The sequence below is a fragment of the Melospiza melodia genome, chromosome 6 (assembly GCF_035770615.1).
Source record: "Melospiza melodia melodia isolate bMelMel2 chromosome 6, bMelMel2.pri, whole genome shotgun sequence".
Lineage (NCBI taxonomy): Eukaryota > Metazoa > Chordata > Aves > Passeriformes > Passerellidae > Melospiza > Melospiza melodia.
The window spans coordinates 69,424,806-69,441,244 of NC_086199.1; positions in this window are offsets into that span (position 1 = coordinate 69,424,806).

The window sequence follows — 16,439 nt, forward strand, 5'->3', positions numbered from 1 at the left end:
ATGACTTCTCTGAGTTCTGTGTGGCAGTCAGCCATACCTCACTCTCATCATCAATGCAGCTGTAAAAATATGTACAAAACCTTTGACCATTTCACATATTAAAATAGTACAGCTGTTCTTGTTAACAAGTTTCTAAATATTCTGAATCAGAATATGCACACGTAAAAGAACATTTTAAATCTCTACTGCAATAGTTTGAAATGTTTCAAAATATCCACTTGGCCCCTAGTGAAGAGAAACGTTCATGCTATTCTGTTCCTCTGAGTGTGGGTAGTCTCTTTCCGAAGAAAGAGAAATATGTGAAGTGGCTTTTACTAGTTTTTTTGGGGTTTTTTTTGCTATTAGATTGCTGATAATCCTGCAATTCATGCAATCTGCCTTTCACTAAGACCAACTGCTTCCTTGGGCTGCAGTACCTATGAGCTTCATCAGCACTGTAAAACTGATCTGGATTTCCTGTCTGTCTTATTTTTTCCAATCCCAACTTTCCAATTTTTTTTTTCCAATCTCCAACTTATTCTGTACAGATTTTAAATTTGGGTTTTGGCTACTTTTGAAATTTTGTGCCAAGTAAATGGTAAAGCTCTGCTCCATCGCTGTGATGGACAGGTGTGGAACTGGTGCGCTGGAGTGCGCGTAGCCTGTTGTGTAGCACAGCTACACTATAACCCATGTACCCTCCAACCCATGTACCCACCACAACTGTTAACCCATGCCTCCGGCAGGGCAGCCACACAAAACCTGACACATTTTGTATACAATAACCTGCCAGGATAAACCTGCTGTTAGACATACCTTGCAAATGTAGACAAATGTGGTTACAGTAGATGAACTGGAATGAAGATGTTTCTCCTATCAGCTCTGCTGTTGATTTTTTGTGTGAACTTTGATCACTTTATAGCTCTATTCATCATTACTTTTCCTGCTCTCATCTGAAGAATGGTGAGATAACAACTCTCTCAAAGGCAGCGAGCCATCCTGTGCCAAAGAGATCTGATATCACCAGATAGAAGGTGGCTCTCACAGGACAGCAATGGGATGTATCAAATATCGATGCTACAGTTTCTTTTAAAATAGTGTTAGACACTGGATTTTCATCAGAATTTATTGGAAAGTTTTATTTCTCTGTTGGCATGACAAAGATGTTCTTTTATGGGTATCTTGGGGAGGTTAATTGCATTGGAGTGTTTTGTTTTAAAGTTCAGACCTTCAGTGAATGCAGGCAAGCTGCTTTTTTATCATAAGATTTCATCACACACCCTGTTCCTGGGGGATTTTTTGGCTGTTAACAGTCCTATTGGTTCAAATTTTATTTCAGTAGATTTTATATTCTCTGGTATTGCCTCCTCTCTTCAACTCTTGAACTCCTACAGACACACACCCTATGTAGGCTCTGAATGTAGGTTTTATTGAACGGGTGAAATATTTACTGAGGCGTAATAAGCCCCATACGGTGCTCAGTAAATGACACATGTATATTGTTTTGGAAAATGCTCTGAGATCCTGCAGGGTGAGGAGTTGAAAATACTCCGTGTCAAGCTCCGTGCCACTTTTTCCACCTGGCACACTGTGTGCATTTTTAAATAAGGCTTCACAAATTAGACGATCATGTAGCACAGAAGGCAGTTCATTGCAGGAGGCTAACCAGCTTAATTCCAGCTAATGGTATGGTTTTGGCAGTAATTTCATAAGGAATTGGTCCTTTTCCTTGACATCAAGAGGAAGATATGGCCCAGAATCCACACTGAGGGGTGTGAGTGACAAACAGTTTGGAAAAGGTTTACATGCTGTGCCATGCATAATTTAGGGAAACTGGTAGAAACTCTTATTGTTTGATAAATCAGCTGATTGTGTAAGTAACTGAGACAGCAGCATAGGCACTGATGTCCCAAGCTGGCTCTATAAAATAGCACAGAAGTAGTGAAATTATTCTGAAAGTGTTGGAAACAATAGAAACTCTTAATAATTTCAGTTAGTGGTTTTAATTAACTTCTAAATTAATTGTTTAATTGTTACCTATATATATATATTACAAATAGTATACTATTCTTAAAGTACTCTTAGCCAGCATTTAGCAAAGTAGTCATAAGCAGCTAGTGTGGGAATAGAGCTTGGGAAAATTAATGAAACTTAGAGTTTTGCTAAGCTAACCTTGATATGCTTCAATGAACAAGGCCTGGTAGAGAGTGATGTATTGTTGAAATTGGATACAAGAAGCAGAGAATTTATGGACTACAAGGACTTTTGCAGAAACCGGAAGATAGAGAAGAAGCTAATAAAGACTCAGTATATGTGTGTTGAAAAGTCTCTACCTGGAAAAAAAAATACTAAAAAGACTGAAAAATATAAACTAATTAGCATGAGAAGTGAGAAAACGATAACCAATAGGAAACATGATACTGATTAATGAAAGACAATTATGTAATTTAGAACCAATGAACATTAATTTCTTTGTTTGCTAAAAATGTATAAATAAGTGAATGAGTTTTGTATCTGCATTTGTGTAGAGGCATGAATTTTGTTGGCCGCACACACGCCTCCAGGCTAGGAATAAAGTAATGCCTTACTCACTGATACTAAAACAACAGTGTTAGAGTCTTGTTTATCCTGACAGTTTTGGAGGATTTGGTTGCTGAAACGTCATTCAGCATTCAGGGCCCTGCCTCTGCTGTGACTTGCTGTAGCCTCTCAGCAGTCCCTGTGTCTTCTGAAGACACTGCTTAAGGTTCCCTGTAAGCTGAGACTAATAGAGCAGTGCCAAAGAAAGATCTGCAGCTAGCCAAATAACCAAATAACCTGTCTGCTAGAGCATATGTCTCTATCATCTGTTTAGTAATAAAAGACATTTAATTAGTTAAGTGTGAGAGTCTATATTTCTGGTCAACCTTTAGTTTCATTGCCTTGGCAAAATCAGCTGGTTAAAACTGTACATCTGTATCTCTGAAGGAATGGAAACTATGATATGACAGTAAACTCTTCAGGCTGTCACCTTCTACCCAAAGTTTCCTAAGCCAAAAAGAAGCTAAAATCCATTCTCATAAAGGCACAAAATTTGGCTCAAAAGGCAACAAGGAATGACAGAGTTGTTTTATATCTTAAATGTGAAATACAGTTTGTCATGTGACAAGTTTGAATGCAGAAGTCAGTTATCTGACTTGCTTCCTGTTAAATGTTATCTCGTTCAGAAATTGCAAACAAGATCTTTATTGCATTATTGTCTCAGATGACTGTTCAAACTATTGAAAAGGGGCATATGTGTGGCTCAAAGTTAATATTTATGCACTGAATTCCTGCAATTGAACTGTGGCCAGACCTACAAAGCATAGCCCAGCTGTGCACTCTGTGTGCCAGTTCCTTGGGTGGTGCTGGGACTGTTGCAACATTGCAGTGCTAATGTTCCCCAAAGCTCTTGCTGGCAGTTTTAAGGCATGATGTAACAAATCTTCTGCGGGTGGAATGCTGCCCAGCTCTGAGGCAGTTTGCTTGGTTTGGTTTTGACTTCTGCATAAACAATTTGCATGTGGATTTTTAACATGGTAATTAAAAAGGTGGACTGTGCCTACACCATTTCCTGTTTCTTCCACAGGTTCCTTGAATAAAGCACTTACTCAGCTTCACTTTGCTTATTTTATGATCTTCCTTTGTTTCATTACAGTTCACATTTAATTTGAATGCTACTGAATATTTCTTCCAAATATACACAATGTAAAGGACAGGACCTTTCATTTACAGAGGCTACTCGTCCATGCCAATCACTGTTATCAGATGTGCACTGAAATATTCACTACTGAAATATGCTGTGTTCTCATACTACCCATGGAATAAATTACATAAGGCACTCCTGTTTCCATAATCCAAATTCTCACCAGAATTACCAGATCAGTAATATCAGACCAAAATCAATTGGCAAGTAGGCCCAAGTCCAAAAAGGACAAAACAGAGCTCTGCTTTGTTTTACACACTTGTCTTTATCATTTAATTCTGTACAGAGATTATATTGAATATTCAGGTTATTGATTTTCTTTAAGGTAGGCTACAAAAGTTCTAAAAATCCTCAAACACTTACTAAATTTTTATCATCATCAATAAACAGAAAGGCAAATCCCCAGTGAGAGCTTCATTTGGTCTAAACAGAGCTGCTTTGAAAACAGCAAATTTACAGATTTGCACCATTCCAGGATCAGACATACATGTACACAGAATTATACAGAAGTTAAATATTTCCATGCAATAGAAGCTGTGGAGTCAGCTGTTCTAAAAGCTACCAAACAATTTCTATTATGAAAGGGCAGAAAGGTCTAATCTACCAGTAATGCTGAAAGGCAAAAGGAAATATTTCCATTTAGAGCATGATTTAAATTAGTTAGGCCTCCCAGGTCTGGAAAAGAATGGATTGGATTGGATTGGATTGGATTGGATTGGATTGGATTGGATTGGATTGGATTGGATTGGACTGGATTGGATTGGAGGGGACCTTACTGATCATCTAGAGAAGAGGCTAGAAGCAGCCAGGTTCAAAGCAAACAAGAAAGGTAATTTTTCATGTGACAGGTGGTGGACCTGTGCAACATCTTGTCACAATTGCAGATAGTAAAGCTCACTGGGGCACAAAGAGAGGTCTTCCAAGGGTTACTAAAGACTGCCAAAAATTCAGCCCAAGGAAAGACGGCTGGAAACAGCTGGAGTGCAGGAATGTGTTAGGAGAAAGGTCATTCCTGCCTGCCTTGTGCTTCTTTCCTGGGCCTCTCTGTATGGCCAGTGCTGGGCATGGGTCACTGGGCTAGCTGGGCCTCTTATCTGACCCAGAACACTCAGTACAGATTCTTAGATGAGTCAGGTTCTTGCATGAAAACATCAGTGATGCGTTTCAGAGTAAATGAAGCCTTACCTCCTTGACCCCATCTAATAGTAAGCTCAACAATCTCTTCCTGTTCTAGAGCAGCACACTACCAAATAAGTCTGTTCTACAATTTGCTCCTAAATCAGTCCTCATAATCACAGCATGGCAAAATCTGGATATGCTAATTTTTAATCAAATAAATTAGCAACAAGTGCAAATTTGAAATACCAGCAAATATGTAGCCTAGTAGTCTGACATCCTCACACTCTGGCTAATTGATTCCTGTGTAACCTGAAAGAGTTAAAAATACATTATATGATATACAGAATACATAATTGTTGGAATTCAAAGGTGTCACCACCTAGAATTTATATTGGTTATGTTTTTACTTGATTGAGTCCTGGAATTACTCAAACAATGACAAAAAACTTTCATGGTGGTGTGGTATAATATCGTCTTCATGTACTAACAGGAGAAGGAGCAAAGAGGGATAAATATTTAGGAAACAGCTTCCTAAACAATTATGAAATCTTTGATTCAAATTTGATTTTTGTTCAAATTGCTTTACTTGTAAAGTGAGGTGACTCCATCATCACAAGTCCTGCTGCAGAGTGATCTGGGGAAACCATTAACACACCAACAGAGACTAATGGGCTTGTCCACAAGAAGTAATCAGTGCACAGTAAAGCAGGAGATAAATCCACAGCATCTCAGGCAGCTTGCAATGACTATCATAGTCTATTTCCACATGCAGGAAAAAATTAATGTCAGTATCTTATACCTGACAACTTAGACTTACACAAAGTTATAAATAAGTGACAGACGCTGTGAGAAGTATCATGGTCTCTAACTGCTAAAAGCCTTCTCTCTATTGTCTAAAAATCATCTTTAGTCACCTGAAGTCTTTCCACCTTCACCTACAGAAAACATTGTAGTTGCCCCTATGAGGCACTGCACAGAGGTTATTTTATTAAGGAAATTTTGCATATACAGAAAAACACTTTTCTTTGAAATACACTTGCAGCTATTAATTGTAAATTTGGGGGAGGCTGTGCTGGGTTTGACTGGAAGAAAGCACAGGTGTTTGAAAGTCATTGAGCTTGTCTTTTCCATAGACTGTTCATACACAAGTGCATATCCATGAAGAATCACAGTGGTTTGTTAGTAAACCAGGGGAGAAGAAGAACATCTACCAACAGCACCACACTGAATTCACAGCCATAGGAACAGGTAGAAAAACCAAATCCACAAAGTCAGTCTTGGTAGGTGAACTCACCTTTACAACTCTGGGAGAGTTTTCAGGGGAGCTTCAGACTCAGTATGTGTCTTCTGCCAGCTTTATGAGATGAATAATTTCCATTCAGTGGGTGTGCTTGGACACATGCACTCTGAATAAACAGATCACCCACAGACTCTACACTATCTTTTACAAGTATCATCAAAATCAACTCAAAATCTTAAAATGGAGATTCATCAAAAAGATGTTGTGATGATACTTAAGCAGGTTCATGGTCTCTCTGGTCCACATGTAGTGGCCACATGTTCCCAAACAACCTAGACACAAACAAGAACAAAACAAACTGTGGATTAAATATTTTCCCCATCTTCTGGTACAAGCTGATATGGATCTTATTTGTATTTATGAAAGAATTAAAGCCATTTCAGTAATGTCACATTTCATTCAGTATGCATTGGCAGGTTAGCTATCAGGTAAAATCTGTTTTCAGAGTAGATTTTGTTAAAAGCCTCCATGAAAACCAGCACTATATCTTTACTGTTTAGATGGGCTTGGCTTACTCTTGTTCTTGCTCAGACTGTAAAATAAAAGAGGAGCTTACTGAGATGCAGTGCTATAAAACTGGGGTGTTTACTATATCCTTTTAGCAATTTTTAGTCCTAAGTTATGTATAGATACTTCATCTTATTATGGATCTTCGGAGGATTATGGCCCAGAGAACCCTTGTTTTGAAAGAAATATATGGCAGGGAGGTAAGGCAAAATACTGCCTTAAATACTGTTAGGTGCCATTGAGTTCACCTCATTTGGCAACATCTTTCAGCAACCCTGGTTGCACTGCAGTTGGCTCCAATAGTTATCAGTTATTAATTATTACATTTCCTACAGTGTCTTATACTGTATTAATACAGTAATCCATGTAAAGAAGACAAAGAAGGGCTCATGGGCCAAAAAAAGGTAGAAGTAGTAAGCAAGAGGAGAACTGTTCACAAACTTCTGGGACACAAACTGGGGACATTAAATACACAAAAGGCAGAACTCTGCTCGAAGAGACAGAGCTGCCTGTAAGAGAAAAATCTACTGTAAGGAATAACATAAAACCAGACACCCAGACAGTGTTACTTCATGGAGTCAGAAGTCCAGGAAAAGAGTTTGTGTATCAACTTTTCTTGTATGTACACCAAAATAAACCACAAGCAATTTTGTGCAGATAATTTCTGGATTCCTCTAGCATGCATGTTAATTACTGCGAGTGTTTTTAATTAATCAGAATTTTAAATATGGGAAACATGCTTTATGCAATAGTAATGGGGTTCTACAGAAGCTTAAGCTTTCAACTACTCGAAGTTTAACATAAAAAGGTTGTGTTCCATTTTAATTTACTATTCAAGGCTTTGCTATAATTTTGTGCAAACAGGCAATGAGGGACCACTAAAATGCAACTAGTCCTGCTGGCACAACCCTGCAATGAATTTAACATAAAGGTCTGTTTCTCTAATGCTAATTTAGTGAGGCTATAATCTGAAAGCAGAAACAGATTTAAATGAGATAATGGCAGAGGTTTACACTGCTTTTATTTTCTGCTACGGAAGATCGGGGGAAAATATTCCACCAAAGTGGCTGCATTTCACTCAATTTCCTGGATAAAGTTTATTGAATAAAATCCCACAAATTTAAAAGGAAATGCCAGAAAACTGAAATCAACAACAAACAGAAAACTGAAGAAATGCAAAATAAATCAAGTGAGGAAAGGTTTGGCATTTAATCCAGAGGCAAGGGAGATTTTGAGAAGACTTAAGAATATAAAGCAATAAGGAGAGTATGCTTCTTAACTGTTTTCACTAACACAGTCTAAAGCAAAGAATGAACATTGTGATATCTGAGGTACAAAATCAGTGCTATTGAGATGATATTAATCAATTTACCCTTTTTTTCAGCACCTGATTCAGTGTGTCTGCAATGTCTGCTAGATTCCACTTGAAATGGTCATATGACGAAGATTCTCATTGATGAAATACGTAGGCCTACTTTTATTTTTGTTTAACTATGTTTAAATGTACCAATAATTGTTTCCCCTTTCTCAGCATGTTTCATACAGTCAATGTTTCCTGTAACTAAAGTAGGCACTTTTTAACTGCTTGTCTGCACACACTCTAGAAAAATAGTGACCTGAAGAATCTCTCCACATTTCACTGCAATTACATAACCATTACTATTAGTCTCAACTGCTACCCACTTCCATAAGCCATTTTATCATAGACAGATAATTTCATAGTTCCTACAAGCAGTGCATAAGAAGCAGGTTGTGACTTAACAGCAAATAACTATTCCACCAAAACACTAAAATTTGATGGCAATTACATGAATGGTAGTGCATTACAAGGCAACCAGCTATTACAAATCTAAACCATAAACTGCTCCCCACACAATAGGTTTTGACACATATATTAAATAATATATTGAGAAGCTTTCTTTTTCTAGCCTGATTTAAAGACTAAAATCCAGGTTAAAAAAAAATATTTCAAAACTCTCCACCTATTGGTCAGAACTGAGGTTATTGCCTGTCGAGTATGATGTGCCCATTTATCTCATGTTAGTGTAAGAGCTGTGGTCTGGCCTGATCTGATTGTACACCAACAAGCTGCAATTTCCTTGCTCCTATTTACTTGATTTCCTTTTGCTCAATTTAGGTGTGAAACTGGGAGCTGAAGCTACTGTCACTCAGGAGCTCTTACTGGTTGTGGAAATGAAGCTACCTGTCGTAACGCTGGACCTGGAATATTTCACAGGCTGAAGTACTAAGAAAATTTTCTGCTGAAATTGCTCAGGGCAAAATCGAATTCTCACTTAGTACAGGATCTTAATTTCAGTCCTATGCAGGCACTTGTGTGTGGTCTCTGGGATTTATGAAATACAGTGATTGAAAACTCTGCTGGAGAGATTGCTCTATGTGCTCCTGGACTGAAAATGAGGAGCATCCCTCATAACCAGGCCCACTAGAGAGCATCTATTCTCTGCTGCTTCTCATTATCTGTCATTCAATTATAAAAGACTTCTATCCTTGATTTCTTGCATCACTTATATTTTTATTTCAGGTTGTAAGAAATTCTCTCTGCAAGTATATGATTTAGGATCTTACCTCTGAAATGCTGAATTTAACTCATTGTTGATATTTATGAAACAATTCAGATGGTATTCCAGGACTATTACAGCGTCCTGAGTGGGTCGCTGAGGGTGAGAGAGAGACGGTGAATCTTGTTTCTAGATCAGAAGGCTGGATTTATTGATATATGATATATAATACATTATAACTATACTAAATAGAAATAAGAGAGAAGTTTGCAGAGCTGCTGCTAGGCTAAGAATAGAAAGAAAGAATCCCAAACAAAGTTGTGTCCAGGGATCAGTCCCCAGCTTGCACTTTGTCATTGGCCCTTAATTATAAACATAGAAGCATGAGCCAATCAAGGTGCATCCCATTACACTTCACAGCAGCTGATAACAATTGTTTACATTCTCTTCTGAGGCCTCTGCCTTCCAGAAGACGCAGAAATCTGAAAGAAAGAATCTCTGTGAAAAAAATGTTTGCAACACAGGACAAAGGAACAATTTATCCTGCTCTTTTTGTTTTCATGTCTCATTGTTTTTTAATAGATTTCCATTCCAAGTGTTGAAATTCTTCTATTCAGAAGGTCCCAACTTAATTTCCCACTATTTTTTTTAAATATTATTGAGAGGTCATTGAGAATAAAATAAGCAAAATAAGACTTGTAGGACTTGAAAGCCATACAGCCTTCTCATTGCATGAACTATACTGCAGAATAACTTTACATGTCTCAGAAACAGATCTGCATAATAAGAGAAAGATTTCTTCTGTACGTGACAGAACTGTGAACATTTTTATGAAAATTTTTCAAGTCTGATAAGAGGGCAGATCAGTTTTCACTGTGGCTATGAATTAATTTACAAGGTTTCAGAAAGGTTCTATATTCTTCCCTTCTCTTCCAGATAAATCAATGCCTGGGGTTTTTTTTGTTTTTTTTTTGGTTTTTTTAGTTCTGCATTTAAAAGGCAATTTTCTCCTTACAGAGGCAAAGACTATAAAGAAAGTGCTCAAGGATGGTGGCAGTCACCAGCAGATACAAAACTTCAGGAACTGGCATTCATGAGAAAAGTCCTCAGACAGAAAATAAGAGAAATAGAAGCATTAAGGGAGAAGACAATGCATAAAGGTGAAAGGAGACATGAAGAGGGATACCTTGAAGAAGTCAAGATGCAGAAAGAACAGATTCACAAACGGAGTTCAAACCAGAAACCTGAGTGACTAAAAATTTGTATGAGACATTTTGATAAAGCCAAGATAAAAGTAGATAAAAGTAGATATGAAATAAAAAAGTAAAACTTCAAAGTAAAATAATAAAACACTGAGTTAAAGAGTGAAAAAGGAGCAGCCCCATGAGCAACAGAATTCCTGATGTCTGATTTCTTAAAAATGTGTTGCTTATGACTACACTTTCCTTTGTCAAGGAAAATGCAAACTCTGAGTGGAGTTTTTCCCGGTCTTGACAATTAATTAATAATTGTACATTCACTGGAACAAGGAGCACATGCTGCAGCCTTTCCAGCAGAAAAGGCAAGTGCAAATCTTTTTTCCTCACCCAGTCATCAATCTTCATGAAAACTGCAGGAAGTTGGTAGTTTTTAAGATCTTCACTGTTATTGCTGAGGTTTCAGCTTACCAATGGGTTAAAGAATGGGTCATTAGACTTAGATGCTCACATAAACACACACATAGCTGAATCAAATAAGCCTTAAGAAATAAGACAAATTGGGTGGAACAAATCCCAGTGGAAGAAGAGCTGGGGCTATGGAGTGGAAAGGAGATGAATGAGGCAAGAGAAAGAGAAAACTGACTTTGTCATGGCTCCAGGAAAAATAGTGAAAGAGGAGGTAAAACATATTAAGACAGTGTTGAATAGAGACCTGAGAAGAAGGCAGAAGAGACTGATTTATTGAAAAGCAGGAGAGAAAGGGATGGGATGTGAAAAGGCTGTGTCTGACTGCTTCTGAAGTAGGAAGGGAAGAGGAAGCTCTGGCTCCCCAGTGATAGGCAATATGGAAAAAGAGCTTTGAAGGCAGAAGAGAGATCAGTAAACTGAAGGAGGAGATAATGAGAAGAAAAGTGAGTATATGCAGCAGTGGAAAATACAGTGGTGCCACCTTACTGAAGTGACAGAAGGCAGTAGGCCCAGCAGCCAAGGACAGAGATGGGGAAAGGATAGGCTGACATAAGGATGAGCTGTGTGAAGACAATTGGGTAATGGGCATTAGATCACTTCTGCCTTGCAACTGTGTGCCAGGGCGTGAGGATGAGTCTGGAAAGGGCTGGCAGGCCTGCTCAGCTACTCTGTGCTGTGGACACTGCCAAAGGGGCAGGTGGAGCATAACTGGGAAATGCTTTGTTCATGAGAGAAATACTGAATTATGTCTGGTAATTATACAGCAAGGGAACTAATTATAATGATGTGACTGTGTATCAGTGTCTCTGGGAGTATCAATCAATAATTTTTACCAGTCAAAGATGGTTGTGAACTCTCCAACAAGACATGGCTTCATCAGAGCAGGCTGGTATCAGCACTGGGATGAGATCCGCATCTTTGATGAATCATGGAGTGGGCTTCCAAGGGACTGCCAGGCATCCAGCCCCTGCAAGCCAGGCAGCCAACTGGCTTGGGGGCCTAGAAACTCTGAAACTGCTTCCAGAGGGCAGACACATCCCAGCAATCCAGACCTGGGAAGGGAGCAGGCACTGAGCAAAATTAACACAATCATGAAAGTCACAGCTGCTATTCAGGAGGTGGGCAGCACTGAGCCCAGTGAGCACCACACCAATTTCAGCCAGCAGCTGCCAGGGGTCATACTTCATTTCAGAAATCCCATGTGTTGGTATTTGCAGACTATCTTTTCAACAAAAAATCCATCTCACAGGAAACATCAGAAAATGGTGTCTTTCCCAGTCTAAATAAAATATATCTGTATTTCTTGGCTGAAGAAAAGACTCGGCTAACTTTGTTTGCCACATATATTTACTATTTGCAGGATCATAGGTTTCTGAGTCATGGTGAATCATTAAAAAGTTTTTGCACTTGGAAATTTGTGCATCATTCTTCAACACACATCACTGATTTAATGATGGACATAAAATCTTTCTGGCATGACTTGAGTCTTCTCAAATGCAGTTCATGCAAAGGGGAAGCGACCCTCAGCTGATGCTGTTCCAGATCAGCAAAGGTGCAGAACAGACAAATACAAACTGAGTCAATAAACTGTAAATGTTCATCATTGATGTTTTCTGAGGAAATATTTGTTCCTCAAGCCAAGAGAAGTTTCAAAAATTTCAACCTATGATTTACTGCACTTGTATTTCACCATCTGAAAATTGGAAACAGGCTTCTATACTCTGAGATGCAATCCCAATAATTTTAATGTATACATAAGCCAGAAGACGCCGTGGATCTTTTCTTGGGGACAGCGTGGAGGAGAATTTTTTGTTGTTGTTTGGATACAGCTTCACTAAAACCCAAGCTTTCTAAACACACAAAAGAAGACACAAAACTAAAAAGAGTTACTTTTCTTCCAAAAGGTTTCTTCAGCTAATTTTTCCTCCCTCTCACTGCTTATGGCATCCCATTTCTTGACTTTCTCTATCATGTTCTCTGAGGTTGCAGCAATGTCCTGTCCTTCACACAGTGGAGGTTAGCCACAGTGACATTACAGCAGCCTGCACGAGGATGATAAAAGCAGATTTGTTTCTCTGTCAGCCACTGCTGAAATACAGACATTGGAAACTGGTTAAGATCCCAGGGTTTGTTTCTTGCAGTGACAAGCTGGCAGGAGCTACTCTCCTTGTTACTTATCAGGAAGAAGTTAGCTGCCTTTAACATGATCTCTCCTTGCTGCTGCCTTAACTGTTCTTTCAGTATCATTCTGACATAGACCAAGTCTAAAATGTCACCTTATCATGTTGCATGTTGTAGTTTAGAAAGAAATATTTCTATTACAAGAAAAAAATAACCTTCTTTATCTGGCTTTTGGACGTAAGCATAAAATGGAAAATATAGAAAAAATATTTAACCCTCAACTGTAAGTACTATGTAACTGTAAGGTTATCTTTACTAGTACCATTACTGTCTCACATTTCAAGTATTTATAAGATAGACTCATCTTTCTAGATATAAACATTTTCCCTATATTATTTATGTGTTTAGTGTTATACATAGATGAACTTTGGGACAAGGATTTTATAGCAAGTTTCTGGTCTATGACAAAACGAAAATAATGACCAAGCCCTTTCTGAGCAAGGAACTGTAGAATCATGGCCATCTGGAAGAGATCATTTGCTGATATAACCACATTTGTTTTCTCTCATGGGTCTAATGGGCTATTTTAATCTGTTGCTCTGGATTTCTTAAATATGGGAGAGAAGGGTTTAATATAGCAAGAAAAAAAAAAATCAGAATTAACCAGTGGTTAGCTCAAGGAAACACACAATGCTGAATGTAGCCTTGACCATCTTGTTCAGCACACAGCCTTGGATGGGGTAATTTCCAAGGAAGATGTACTGGCAGGTCAGTCCAGAATGCTCTGATGGGTATAACTGGACTAATGATAAAGACTTCTCAACTATAATTGGAAAAAAGTGTTCCACCTGCCACAGGCTGCTGTTTTCTTCCTGCTCCCAAGCAGTGTGAATCTTGTAATCAATAAATAAATAGGACTGTACAGATCTTTTGTCTGCAAGAAGCACGTACAGCTGTGTGGGAAATGAAGCTGGAACAATATAAAACTCCCAGCTAAATATGGTTTGAACATTGGAACAAACTGGGTTAAGCTCCCTGAAGAAAACCACAAGTTAACTATTAACAAGTCTGCAAAGCTGAATGGAGGAGACCAGAAGGAGATAACCAGCCACGACAAAACAGTGACTAATTGTGTGCAGTCGTGACATTCAATAAACAGCAGGTTAGAAGAGGATGTGATGGCTAAATATAATATAATAGTGTCACAGCTGCCACTGTCTATATCGCTTTTCTCCTTGTTTTCAAGATGAGATTAACTGTATTATCTATAAATAGACCAGACTGTGCAAGTCCTTTACCTACAAATAGCACACACAGTTCTTCACAAAGCACCTTGCTCAGGCTGGTCTGAGCAAAAGGAAAGATGTGTTGTAATGGTGGAGAAGATGCTGGTGATGGTGGCTGCTGAGGCTGAAATCTTCCATGCAGCCACAAACCTGCAACAGCAATGGTACAAACTTCTTCCAGACTTTGCCATTATTGTTATTTTATGTTGATCCGCATGAGATAACTCTGCAGGTGAAAAATATATCTATAAATATTGGCACCTTATTTCCTTGGTTACCAAGTGTGACCTTGATACTACTTCTAGTTTCTAGCCACTAGAAAATGCATTGCATAATCATATACCAAGACAAATGTATGCCCTTAAGTAATCAAACCTGCTGGAATAAAATGAAGTAGTTGAGAACACAGTGAGATATTTTCCAGCAAGAATAGAGAGCTACTTCCAGCAGTTGGCAAAAATCATCCAGAAAAAAATCAGTGTTTATTTTTAATCTTGCACATATCTTTTCTATCAGCACTTTCTGTGGTTTTTCTGCTTAGTTGGGTCTCATAGCCCTCTCCACACAAAATCCTGTAATCATTCTCTGATAGCCATTATCATCAAAAATCAAGAACCTCTTTAAAGCTAAGTTTCTTCCAAGCAATTTATTCCCTTTCCCAGAATGATGCAAGAGTCTCAGTTTGCATTTCAAGCTTCAGAAATTACCTTCTCCTTCACCAAATCAAGAGAAAGAGTTGTGTTTTCCTCCATGTGAAGCAATTCAGAAATCCATCCTCGCTTTCTCCTTCCTACCCTGTTCAATCCCCTTTCTCTTTTTCCCATCTTACAGAAGGCTGCACTTAGAGCCCAGTGGAACAAGATAAGCTACCCCTGGCCAGAAGCAGTCGTAGAAGAAAGTCTTTTGTCCCCAACACCGTGGTCAGCCAGGTTGTGCTCGTTCATAAGCAGAAACAATCCCCATCTCTCCCCACCCTGCCTTGGGGCCCAGGGAAGCTGGGCAGTCACACATCCCTTCTGCCACAACAGCAGGCAGGATGTCCAAGTTCAAGACACCTGGGCTTTGCTCACGTGCATCTGACCAGGAAAAGACATTGGAGCTCCATCTCCCTGTCTGCTTCCTGCAGGAGTGATGAAAGGAGCCAAAAATGCATTTGGACCAGTGTAAAATTCTCCCTAACCTTTGTCTGATTGGCATTATGCTGCGTTGGGAAAATATATTTATTTTACAGTGGAATTCTAAAGGAAGTCAGGAAGAGTTTTCTGAAAAAAACACAGATACTGCTTCATTTTAAAAACCTGAAAGAAAAATAAGCTGTTACTCAACAGTAAGTTGAAACAAGTACTTTTTCTAGATCAAAGTGCTGTCTATTTATATTAGTGGTTTCATTATGATACAAACAGAAGATACTCTGATCTAGCAAACAGATAAAATTTCTCAACCATTACAAAATAGCAAACTCAATTCATTATTTTTGAAGTAAACACAGCTCTTTTACTATCAAATATGGCAGTAGTAACATAAAACGTTCACTAGTAGTTAAAACTACTTGTTTTGGGAACAAAAACACTAAAGTAAAAACATCCCAAGCTAAATTGAAATACCAAAATTCTGAAATTAATTTTTCCAAAACCATTTTTCATTTTATTACATTTTCCTGGGGAGCATTTACTGAAATTTGGAAGTTCACCAAAAAAAAATGTTCTTTTGAGACATTTAACTGCCACGCTGTTTTGATTACATTTTTTGGCCAGTGCTATACTTCTGGAATTTTACTTTACAGATCCTTACATGAAGTGTCCCATTCTGCATGGAAGAGGAGAAATCCTCATTCAGCCTTACAGTTGCAGTGATATCAGCTGTTCCAATCTTAGATCAGGCATGTTGCCACCAGCTCAACAGTATTTTGCCTCCTAACCTAAAGGCAAATGACCAGTAGCAGCCCTTGTCTTGTGCCAAGTTCAAACACAGGTGCTGGGGAGCCTCTGCTACCTACAGACACTACTCTGGAGATGTGAAGCTCCCAGCCCTTGCTCCTTGAGTAGCTCTGCTCTGTACCATTTGAAGCATCCATTAGCACCAATCCAAGAGGTGGATGACTTTTACTGCAGGTAAACTGCGGCATGAAGTAATTAACCTTAGGTGGTAAGCGTTACCCTGAAATTACAGAAGTCTGAAATATAAGTGTCCTCTTTGGAAGAGAGTTCTGAATTTGGT